The sequence below is a fragment of the Prionailurus bengalensis genome, chromosome A3 (assembly GCF_016509475.1).
Source record: "Prionailurus bengalensis isolate Pbe53 chromosome A3, Fcat_Pben_1.1_paternal_pri, whole genome shotgun sequence".
Taxonomy (NCBI): domain Eukaryota; kingdom Metazoa; phylum Chordata; class Mammalia; order Carnivora; family Felidae; genus Prionailurus; species Prionailurus bengalensis.
In genome coordinates, this window is record NC_057354.1 from 27,012,326 (window position 1) to 27,022,631 (window position 10,306).

Consider the following 10,306-nt stretch of genomic DNA (forward strand, 5'->3'; position numbering starts at 1 on the left):
TATGTGGTAATATGTACACAATGAGCTCCAAGGGCTATTAGGTGAGAAAAGTAAAATGTAGAAGTGCATACTCTCATTCATGTTAAAAAGAAGGAAAGGGGTAATATATACTCATGTATACTTTTGTACATACATAGATTATTGTGGAAGGAGACACAGAAGCGTTAACAGTATTTGGGTCTGGGAAGAAAGCTAGGAGTTCTGAGTCAGGGGAAGACTTTTCACTGTACGAACTCTTTGAATACATCTTATTATATAAATGAATATCTTTTCAGTTTAAAGAACTGGTTAAGCAGTACTTATTTCCCCCTAAAGTGGCATTTACAGTCCATAAGTCACTGCACTTTCTGGGATTTTTATTAAGTACACTTGGTAATCCAGCAATAATTGTTAAATCTATTGATTTTTGGAAATAAAGTTTCCCATTTACAGGGTCTGAAATTGGCTACTAACTTCACTTATCCAAATGTTACACGTTATTTCTTTTTTTAATGTTTCTTTATAAAAACAAAATGCTCCTGAGTATTGACTTAATAAAAAGTACACAAACTTGTGGGGCACTTGGGTGGCCCAGTCAGTTAAGCTTCCAACTTTGACTCATGATCTTGAGGTTCACGAGTTCAAGCCCAGCATCAGGTGGCACTGCGCTTACGCCTCAGAGCCTGGAGCTTGTTTCAGATTCTGTCTCCCTCTCTCTCTGCCCCTCCCCGCTCACGCTGTCTCTCTCTCTCAAAAATAAACATTAAAAAAAAATTTTGTTTTTTAAGTATACAAACTTGAAAAAAAAAGTTAAAAATAATAGCTAATGGGGCACCTGAGTAACTCAGTCAGTTGAGCATCTATCCGACTCTTGATTTCAGATCAGGTCATGATCACAGTTGTGGGATCAAGTCCTGTGTCTGGGTCCTGGACCGAGCATGGAGCCTACTTAAGTAAGATTGATTCTGTCTCTCTCTTTTCTCTCCCTCTACTGCTCATGCTCTTTCTCTCTCTCTCTCTCTCTGTCAAAATAAACTTAAAAATAATAATAGCTATTGGGGCGCCTGGGTGGCTCAGTCGGTTAAGCGGCCGACTTCGGCTCAGGTCATGATCTCGCGGTCCGTGAGTTCGAGCCCCGCGTTGGGCTCTGTGCTGACAGTGCAGAGCCTGGAGCCTGTTTCAGATTCTGTGTCTCCCTCTCTCTGACCCTCCCCTGTTCATGCTCTGTCTCTCCCTGTCTCAAAAATAAACAAAACGTTAAAAAAAAAAATTATAAAAAAAAATAATAATAATAGCTATTAATTACTGAGTACTTATGACATGCCAGACACTCCTGGCGATGTTTTACATGTATTAATTAACTCACTAAATCCTCACAAAAATCCTATGAAGTAGGTACTATTATTGTCTTCATTTTATAGACAAGGAAACTGAGGCAAGGAGAGATTTACTACTTACTCATGATCACACAGTTAAGAAATAGAAGAGCCAGCATCTGCATTCAAGTAGGCCCTAAAGGATGTGTCCTTATCCACTAACCTCTCTTATTAACTTAATTTTTTTTTTTCAGTAATCTCTATGCCCAATGTAGGGCATGATCCCAAGATCAAGAGTTGTGTGCTCTACCGACTGAGCCAGACAGGTGCCTCTTTGTGTGCGTGTGAGTATATATTTTTATTTATTTATTTATTTATTTATTTATTTCCTCTCATATTTATTTTAAAAAATAGAGATTTATGTAGATCAATGTGAAATGTCAAGGCACAAAAGATAAAACCATTTATAGATAATAACTTCCAAATACTATTTACTATAGGCCAACCACTTTATTAGGCACTTTACATAAATCATCTCATTTGGGGCACCTGGCTGGCTCAGTGGGAGGAACACAGGACTTTTGATCTCAGGGTCATGAGTTTGAGCCCTACAGGGGGTGTGCAGATTACTTAAATAAATAAAAATTTAAAAATAAATACATTTTTAAAATTAAGAAACCATCACATTTAAAGTGCATTAAAAATATACAAGGTAGATATCATCATCACCTTTTTACAAATAAGGAAACAGGCCCAGAGTAATTAAGCCACTCCACGATCACCAACTAGTATGTAGCAGTGTTAAGTTTTAAGACCAGGTCTGTGGGATTCCAAAATCTCAGGTGGCTATAATGTACAGGTGTTTCCTATAAATATTCCTTCAAAGATGAGGTAGATAACCAAATCATACTGTCAGTCAAATGCAAAAATTAACTCTGCTTTACACAAAACTAAGCATCCTGAGAAGCTGTTGATAAAAGAACACTGCTAAATTAAAAACCCTATTCTAAATACACTGGATAGGGGGTCTGGGTGGCTCAGTTGGTTAATTGTCCGACTTTGGCTCAGGTCATGATCTCATGGTTCATGGGTTCAAGGCTGGCGTCGGGCTCTGGGCTGACAGGTCAGAGCCTGGAGCCTGCTTCGGATCCTATATCTCCCTCACTCTCTGCCCCTCCCCTGCTTGTGTGCTTGCTCACGCTCTCAAAAATAAACATTAAAAAAATTATAAATAAGTAAATACATACATACACCAGGAAAACTCTGAGCTAAATCATCCCATAAAGTAAATCACCACCTCTTAATTTCTCTTTTATTAGTTTGTACTCTTGCATATAAAGTTTTTGCTATTTATAAGACGGAAGTTAGTCTGAACCTCTCAGTGTATATTATAGAGTAAAAGAGACCATGAGTACAGTATTTAAGCATCAGAAGAAGAAATGTCTTGTGAGGTCTAGGAGTGCATTTGATTGATGGGGGTCAAAAGGCAAGGGGCTCAAACCTAAATATACTTAATCTTTATTTAGGTGAAATTTTAAAACTGAAATATTATTTTTCTAACATGACCATTTTTTTAAAAAGCTTTTTGGGATGCTTGGGTGGCTCAATCAGTTAAGCATCCAACTCTTGATCTCAGTTCAGGTCATGATCTTGCAGATCATGAGCATGAGCCCCACAATAGGTGAAGCCTGCTTGGGATTTCCTCTCTTCCTCTCTGCCCCTCCCCTGCTTGTGCACTCTCTCTCTCTGTGTCAAAATAAATAAATTAAAAAAAAAAAAAAAAAAAAAAAAAGAGGCTTCTTTTAAAAGCTATTTTTGGTCCAGTATGGCCAACTCAGGAGACCATTCCCACCTCCCCAACTCCCCCAAAAAGGGGAAAAAGTAAGCAAAATACAAATCCATTGAGAAGTCTGACTCTCTTCAACAAAAGGTGATAGCACAAGTACATGAACAAAACCAAAAGTAACTACTCGGCTATGCCGGTTTTACCACACTGCTTCTCCCATAAATAATAAAATTAAGATGTAAAACCTTCAGAAATTAAAAAGCACAAGGCCTAGTGGGAAATGGAACAGGCCAGAGTCTGGGCCAACTGTTTAAATGAAAGAGACCTAGGCATGATGGGAACTGGATGCCTTCCTGCACCCCTTTATCAAGATTGAATTTCTGTCAACAGGTCTCACTGAAGAAAAAAAAAAAGAAAGAAAGAAAAAAGGCACATGCGTCAACCACATTCTCCCAAACAAATCAGACTGCCAAGGAAGAGAATCAGCTTCACATTTCAAAATTATCTGAATCCACCACAGCTCTAGATTCCTGCAAAACTAGAAACCATCTGAGTGAATAGCTCTTTCAGACCAATAATCCTACAACAGAACTGAGGAAAAAGCCTCTCCCATATTATGAACCACTTAGCTTCCTTTTAGAACTGCCTATTAAGTGCCATCATCATATCACATAGCTCATTTTTCTTTCCAAAAAACAAAGACTAAAAGCATATATAGAATCTCTTCCCTTAAAAAACTCACATTTGAGTGGAAAATACAGACAATTGTGATACACGGTGATCCGTGATATAATAGAAGAAAACCAAAGGCACTATGGAAGTGCGGAGAAGGGGAACAGGAGGGTCAGAGAAGGGTACCTGGTGGAAGTGATGCATAAAAGATACAAACAGTGATGAGCATAGCATAACCTACAGAGATGTTGAATCACTATGTTGTACACCTGAAACTCATGTAGCATTGTGTGTCAACTATACTCAAATCAAAATTTTAAAAAAGAAAGAAAGAAAGAAAGAAATGCACAAAGAACAACAGCAACAACAAGATAACGAGACACAGACAGACCTACAGAGTTCTACAAGGATGAATACTGACTTTTTCTAAGGGAAGAGATAAATGGAAAAGGGAAACAAATGAGGGAAAAAGCACACAACTGAGGAAGATTGCAAAAGAAGCAATGTAATTTGTTTCCACATCCGCCTGAAATTAACCTCGATCATGTCCTGTCCCTCTTCACTCTCAAACCAAAAATAACTAGCCTTGACAAGCTCTATAAATCAAAAAGCACAGGTTCAGGGGAGGTGGGGGAAAACTGCAAAAGGGTAAGTTCTAAGGAAAGCTGGAACAGTGGACTGGCAGCTCCTAAACAAAACAAAGACTTTGGTGTGACAGATGCTCTCAAGCACTTCACTATCCAGTTTGGGAGCTGCATCTTAACCTATTCCTATTGGAAGAAAAATCATGACTTAAACAACTGGTAACATAGTAAACAAAGTAAGTCAAGACTTCATTAGAAGTGTAGTTAGTAAATGGTCCCATCCCAAATGGTGCCATTCCCCCAGGGACACCCTCTCCTACTTTCACAAGGGAAAAGAGATCCTGTTACCGAACCACAAGTTAAATAGAGTTATTTTCATCTTACCTACATTTTTTTTTTGTACATAAGGGATTAGCAGGAGTCAGTAAATGGCAACATAATCCAGCATGTCATTTTAACTGTTAATCAAAGTCACAAACTAAGTCTGAAGGAAGTAAATGGACTTTGTGTTTCCACATTTATGTTTGCTAACTTCTACGTTGAAATTGGATCTGTTTACCGAAACAGATCCATGAAGCTTCCAAAATTGGGTCAATTTAAAATCCAATGACAATCCCTCACTGTCTAAGCACTCAGAAGTCAGCACAGGACACATGGACACTTGTTGTAATTCATCACTGTCCAGAAACCTCAAGCAAATGTAGTTTTTTTTATCAACTCTCTCCCAAACTTGTGAGTTATGGATTACAAACTCAGTTCTGATTTAATTTATCCACAGAACTTTATAAACCCTAATCTACTCTTATACAACTAATAGGACCTTGATAAAAATCAATGATGCCATTTACCAAATAATGGCACTATTATTACCAAATAATAACACAGATCTCTGTAGAATACTAAAAGGAAATCTTGGGGCGCCTGGGTGGCGCAGTCGGTTAAGCGTCCAACTTCAGCCAGGTCACGACCTCGCGGTCCGTGAGTTCGAGCCCCGCGTCGGGCTCTGGGCTGATGGCTCAGAGCCTGGAGCCTGTTTCCGATTCTGTGTCTCCCTCTCTCTCTACCCCTCGCCCGTTCATGCTCTGTCTCTCTCTGTCCCAAAAATAAATAAACGTTGAAAAAAAAAAAAATTTAAAAGGAAATCTTTGTAGAATATCCAAGTATTCTGCTCTTCCAACACAAGAAGCTGAAAGAGTTTTGTAAGGGTTGACAGTGGGGCTACAGGAGGTTACAATCCTAGTCAAACCTCAATCACTCAGTCTTGTAAAGATTTACATCCTTCAAAGGGTATCTTTCTTGGGATGTAGATACACATGTACCTAAGAACCTCAAAAACTGATTACCTATTAGATGCCAGGAAGTGAGACAGACAGTGACAGAAGATTTTTAACTATAAATATTTTTATATTATTTTTATTTTTGTGCCACGTGAATGTATTACATAGTTTAAAAATATAAATTTGTGCCTGTGTGAATATACACTACTAAGTGGGTATGTTTATCAGCACAATTCTCCCATGAGGCAATTGGCATTATGTACCAAAGTCTTGAAAATATGCATTCTTTCCACCAAGGATTTCACTGCATAAAATACTATGGTAGAACCATCTAATGGACTACCATGTAGCCATTAAAATTATGTTGTAGCAAATTTTATTGACATGAAAAAATGTTCATAACCTAATCAGGTTGAAAAAAAAAATAATGAGAGTTTTTAGTGTATGACTTTTTAAAACCAAATACAGGCACAGAAAAAAAATTGGAAAGAAATCTATCAAATGTTAGCAATAGTTTATCTAAGAGGTAGAATAGTGAATCATATTTCTTTCTTTTGCTTTTCCATATTAAATAAATTTTCTGGGGTGCCTGGGTAGCTCAATCAGTTAAGCATTCGACTCTTGATTTCAGCTCAGGTCGTGATCTCATGGTTTGTGGGCTCGAGCCCTGGGTCGGGCTCTGTGCCAACAGTGTGGAGCTTGCTTGGGAGTCTCTCTCTCCCTCTCTCTCTCTACCCCTCCCCAACTTGCACTCGCTCTAAGTAAATAAACTTAGAAAAAATAATTTTTCCCCAAATATGTTACTTTTTAAGATACATTAAACACCTTTAAAATATTTTTTAACATTTACTCATTTTTGAGAGAGAGAGAGAGAGAGAGACCGAGACCAAGCAGGGGAGGAGCAGAGAGAGGGAGACAGAACCAAAGCAGGTTCCAGGCTCTGAACTGTCAACACAGAGCCCAAACAGGGCTGGAACCCACAAACCATGAGATCATGACTTAAGCCAAAATTGGACGCTTAACCGACTGAGCCAACCAGGCACCCCTAAAGTTAAACACTTTAAAACAATTTTTTTTAATACTTATTTATTTTCTGAGAGAGAGAGAAAGAGAGAGAGAAGGAGAACGTAAGGGGGGAGGGGCAGAGAGAGATGGAGACATAGAATCCGAAGCAGGCTCCAGGCTCTGAGCTGTCAGCTCAGAGCCCAATGTGGGGCTTGAACCCACGAGCTGTGAGATCATGACCTGAGCCGAAGTTGAATGCTTAGCTGACTGAGCCACCCAGGCGCCCCTAAAGTTAAACACTTTTGATGCTAATATATTAATGTTCCCCTTATTCCTTTTTAATGTAACTCACTGTAGACTCAGCTTTACTTGTGGTTTAATCCATCAGTCAGTCCACCTGCCTATAGACTTGACTCAGAGTTGCAACGTACTCTTTCACCTCTCTTCTGAAGTCCTGAAGTCTAGCAAGTACTTGTTATCAAGAACCTGGAAGAAACAGAAAGGTGATATAACAGGTTCATGACCTCTGTAGAAAGATGGTTAACAGAGAATAGGAAGGGGCTGCATAACACCAGAGATAGCCAGCCACTCTCCAAACCAAAGAGTGCTTCTGAGAGCTAAGTTCTAAACAGCATAAATCTACCCCAAATGCCAAACTTCTTAATTTGTCATTTCAGCTTAAATTTTAGTATACATTTGCCGTCTTCTGGTGTCTTTGACATTATATATTCCCACTTTAAAACTACCTTTCCAAATCTTGCAGTTTAGGAACACTGACACCAAGGAGTAATAGAGTGCATTTCTATTCAAACCTCAGGACAAATAGTAGGCACACTTATAATAAGTAAGCACACTTATGAAGTAGGCACTTATAAGTAGGCACACTTATAAAAAAAACTTTTACTACCTTTTTCTATTTAAATGAGTAGATATAGTATTTTTTATATATTTCCAAAGTAAGCTCCTTTCTCACTAATCTTTAATTGCTCCCCAATCAAGTTTCTCTGTGCAAACAAACCCAGAACCCCTCCCAGTTATTTATACTTTTTGCACCAAGTACCTTAAAACCTCTGAGCTCTATGTCTGTCTCAAATACAGATCTATTTACAGAACTGAATGGGCTGTTCAGTCTCCCTGTAGTCAATTAATTCTGTTTCCTAACTTTACTCATTGCAAAGACAATTCAGTTTGCCAAAGGGCATTTAGGTCTCTCCTCTTCCTTCCTTCACCAGCAATTCAAAAAGGATTAGGGAAAAGACCCAGGAGAGGCTGAACGGAAAAAAAAATATATAGGGGACATAGAAGAACTCATCATCTCCTGGCACCTAAACAAAAAATGAAGGACTTTCTCACCTAATCCTGTCTCCCGGAGAAGCTTAATTGCAAATGCAGGATAAGTCAACTTTATTAACCTTGGAACACACAGACTTAAGCATCATTTAAATAATTTTAAAATTTAAACAAATTGACCAACCTAGCTGAAGTCATCCAGTTTTTCATATCTGTAGTTGTGTAGTCAATTTAGATAATGCCCTCTTGCCTATCCAATACAGCAGATATTAAGTGGGCAACTTCTGTGCACCAAGACTGTTCTAGTTCTTGTCTAACCACACTCTGCTTACCAAGAGCCAGTATGTGTCCCCTCTGCTTCACAAAGACACGCCTTGCTTGTCTTAAGCCTCACTGATCTCCCTCACCTCTACATTGCCAGGGCCCCTACAATACATGACACTAGAGGACTCCAATTCGGTCGTGTCTTGTTCAGATTGTCACTTGTCAATCTGAATCAGTCCTTTGTCCTCAAACATACCAGAAAGCCCACGAGAACATCATACATCTGAATACCCATAGTATCTAATACCAATCTGAGCACACAGTACACCCTCAAAAAGTCAATTAATTAGCTAAGTGAGCTGGGAGCAACAGTAACTTTTATCCCGAGAGTGGCAACTTAATGCTGAGCTAACACACCACACCAACAGTGTTACTCCAAAACAACCAAGGCTGATCTAGGGGTGGCTGGACAGGGGTTATGATATGATACGCTGACGACACAACAGAAGAATATCCTTATCATAGTAGTAAATAATTCAAATTCTGACATCCGATGAGTGGGACAAATACAAAGAAAGGTCATAGGATGTCAAGACAAGGTAAAACGGAATGAACCTGGGAGTACATAAAGCAATGACCTCAGAGCAAGATCAGGAGAGAGATGGACGCTGTCTGGTCCTAAGCAAGACTGATTGGGGAAAGTCCTGGGTACTTAACTACTAGATAACTGTGAGACAAAGAAACCATACATCAAAAAAAGGGGGGGTGCTTTTTATAGTCTGGCTCACACTTTTCCTTTCCTCTCCAACCTAGAAACGTTCTAGGATAGAAAATTAGAAAGGAAAGAATACCTAGTTATTCGTTACAAAGGGGGAGGGCTAAGCAGATACAGGTAAAACAGGATGAATTTTAAACCCCAAACAGAAAGACAACTCCAACTGCAATTAAACTGTCCCGCAATTCTCACACCGTATCTATTACCTTTCTTTCTTACACAATAGTTTTTAAATGCAGTTGCCTGTGCCGACATCAGTTTTCCTCCACCGAAGCCACACTCCTTGAGGGCGGGGCTACTGTTGCACCCATTTCTTGAAATCTGGGCCTGTTTCCTCCTCTATAAAGTGGGGGTTACGAAGAGCGCCTGCTTCATCGGCTTGGTGCGAAAATTGAACGAGAAAACGCACGCAGAGTGCTCACTCCAGCGAATGCTTATTTCATCCCTTCGTGGTAACAATGGTCGTTACCGTTATTAGCCTACAACCTCCCACCAACCCTCCTTCCCCCTATTTCCCACAGCCGGCCTCCGTCTCTACCTCGAGACGCAGCCCGCCAGCCTCGGTCCGGCCACACTTAATCCTGTCACCAAGAAAGCGGTGGTCCGAAGTCTAGCTCCCTGTCGGCCCGGCCAAGACGGAGCCCACACACACCACCGCCGCCGCCTGTGAAGCCCGGGCCAAGATGCTCGGGCCGCACTACGGGCTTAGAGGCGAGCGACCTCCAGCCGTTCGAGAACCAGGCAGAGCAGCAGACAGCAGCAGAGAAGGCAGCCCCGCACCCCCAGCTGCTCCCCGTTTCTCCCCAAGGCTCCCCTCACCTCAGCTCTGACAACCGAGCGTCCGGAACACCAGCCGCGGGCCTCATTCAGTACCGTTGAAAATTTGAACCCAGGCTCTCTAGTCGAATGCACCAATCAGAGTGCCAGGAATGGGCAGTCTTAGCCTCCCGATTGGCCCAGCAGTGCGCCGGGACGCCGGAAGTCATGATGAGGGACAAGCAAACAACCGGCCCGGGAGCCTCCTGGGAAATGTAGTCTCAAGCAACTGCGCGAGCCCTGTTGAACAACTCTAAGAAGGAAATTACTACAAAGCCCAGAATGCTCGACTACAAATTATTCGGGAGAGGTGGTACCAACTGAGGAGATGAGGAGTCGCTTCAGGTAACAGAACGGCGCGCACCTGGACCTCCCCAAAACTTTAACCGAAGAAAAATATTTATTATTCTCCCTATAGTGGTGTATGGTGCCTTGCATGTTCATAGAAATTCTCTTCGTTCTAACATAGAGTCCCCTGTGTACAACATAGACTCGCCCTCAGCTTCTCTGCCAAGGAGAGGAGTCTCTCAAAGTCTTCATTA

At 40.7% G+C, this 10,306-nt stretch overlaps 1 protein-coding gene across 7 annotated transcripts in view; it reads right to left on the reverse strand.

The window, feature by feature from the left end:
- The window catches only part of TPX2 (TPX2 microtubule nucleation factor), a 58,062-nt gene extending 48,200 nt beyond the window's left edge, over positions 1 to 9,862 (reverse strand). For 3 of the 7 annotated variants that reach the window (XM_043602636.1, XM_043602630.1, XM_043602631.1), the window contains exons 1-2: positions 9,768 to 9,845; positions 6,972 to 7,105 (exon numbers count right to left, since the gene is read on the reverse strand). The gene's annotated coding sequence lies outside the window, so the exon portion shown is untranslated. Of the gene's footprint in view, positions 1 to 6,971; positions 7,108 to 9,486; positions 9,676 to 9,767 lie in introns of those variants that run through there. The other 4 variants (XM_043602632.1, XM_043602633.1, XM_043602634.1 and 1 more) reach the window with 4 other exon arrangements.
- Between the last annotated feature and the right edge of the window lie 444 nt (positions 9,863 to 10,306).